This window comes from Sycon ciliatum, chromosome 2, assembly GCF_964019385.1.
Source record: "Sycon ciliatum chromosome 2, ocSycCili1.1, whole genome shotgun sequence".
Classification (NCBI taxonomy): domain Eukaryota; kingdom Metazoa; phylum Porifera; class Calcarea; order Leucosolenida; family Sycettidae; genus Sycon; species Sycon ciliatum.
The window spans coordinates 29,888,949-29,891,143 of record NC_088644.1 but is presented as its reverse complement, the minus strand read 5'-3'; positions in this window follow the sequence as shown (position 1 = coordinate 29,891,143).

The following is a 2,195-nucleotide window of genomic DNA, read 5'->3' as shown; positions in this document are numbered from 1 at the left end:
AGAGACAGGGAGAGAGAGAGAGACAGACAGACAGACAGACAGACAGACAGACAGACAGACAGACAGAGAGAGAGAGAGAGAGAGAGAGAAAGAGATAGAGAGATAGATAGATAGAGAGAGAGAGAGAGAGAGAGAGAGAGAGAGAGAGAGAGAGCGCTTGGACCCTAAGCTCTGATAAGGTTGTACGGGCAACTAGGCCTAGGAATGGGATGACGGTATTTTAAAGTGTGCACTGGGTACTAGATTATGTTTATTTCTACTAGTACATCGAAGTAGTAGTAGATAGGCACCCGTAAGCGCTTCCATTCTCCGTCCCACGAACACGAAACAGAGTCTCAGCTCCTCAAAATAGAGGTAGGAAGAATATCCACTTGCAATGACTGTATCACTCCTGGTCGCCCGTTCACCTGGAACAGCATCAACAGCACGTGGTGTAGGCCTACACAGTCATACAAAGTATGCCGGAAATAGCCAGCACCAGCAGCGGAGCCTGCCCCGCAGACAGGCTGTGGCCCGTGGAGGCTGTATAATCTACAGTTGTGCCCAAAGAAATCCAACCCACGTGCTGAAAGCAGCGCCAAAGGCAAAGCTCCCGCGGACCTCGGATCAGCTTTGGGAACAGGTATGATGTGGTTGAAATGGAAACGTGGTGCTACCTTTGACTCGCGGGTCGAATTTCTTTGGCCACGACTGTTCTTCTACCTAAAACTCGCGTAGTTCGCCCAGTATGACTACTCTACTAGTATCCACTTCGTCCTGGGGGTTAGACATGGGGAAGTTGCCATACTGGGGTGGTGAGCCCGCCTTCCGGCACCGGGAATACAGCTCGCTCGACTCTGTCTCTACTGAGTGAAGAGGACACACACCTTGATCTGGTGAGCTGTGTCATGGGGATTTGCAGTCAGGTGAGCGACCGCGGGGCTCGAACCCGCAACCTCCCGGAGTTAGATTCGCATGTGATCGCAGACGAATGCGTAGGCCAAGTGCGAATAGTCACTGAGTGCAGCGAGCGGTTCATGCATGTCGTAATGGTCAGCTTGGTAACGTTAAATGCTGTTCAGTGGGCGCAATGCAGATGCCGGATAACCCTAACAGTATCAATGATCAAGATATCTTTAATAGCCACTGCTCAAGCAGCACCACTCCAACCATGTGAACTCTGTTTTAAGGATATGATCTCATCATGACCAAAGCAAGTGACACATGACGGGTTTACGTGGCTCTAGTAAAAGAAAAGAAAAAGTGGTCTTTTTGCTGTAAATCCGTACAATTTCATGTCTCAGGCGAATTGAGCCATCCGAATTGAGAAGAAGTTGGTAAGAATGGACATACATGTTTGGTTGGTTGGTTGTTTTTTTATTATTTCAGTTCGTTGCCTCAACAGTACAAAGTACAAATATCAAGAGGGACGAACGAAAAGAGAAAATAAAACAGAGCAGAGAGGAAGATGCAACTGAAAGGAAAGAAAAACAGAGAGAAACGGAGAAGGAATGTGGACTGGCCGGATTCATGAACCATTACTAGAGAGAAACGGACAAGGAATGTGGACTGGGCGGATTCATGAACCATTACTAGAGCAGGGCAATGCATGAACAGAAGGGGCAAGTCCGTCGATATTCATGTTTAAAAAATTCCAAGCCTTATTTTATTGGTGAAATACATTTTCAAAAAGGAGGGGATATAGGGATATAGTCAATTTGTCGTCATTTAGAGCGTGCAAAGGTTCTGTAGAAAGTGATCTAATGTACTCACTTCCTTTCAAGTGAGCAGGGAGGGCATTCCACATAAGGGATGCTCTGGAGGAAAAGGAATTGTACCCTACCATGGATTTATACAAGCAAATTGACAAATTGTTTGTTGTAGTTCCACGAGTTGACCGCTTAGAGGTGGGCAAAGGGAAAAGACTGCGTAAGCATGTACCAGTATCATACAACACAAGGTTGAATGAATTGTGCCTTTCGTGACAAAGCCAAAGGTGCACCATCATTGAATGATACATGTACATCTATCACACACACATACACACACACGCGCGCGCGCGCACACACACACGTGTAAAAATAATGAAAAGGTAACGTACCCGGGAAGAGGTCGCGACTCTCGAGGAAAAAGAAAGGTGATGCTCTATCACCGACCTGTAATTATTACTACAACACTACAACATTGCGATGAACAATATAGACAATGGTGTGATT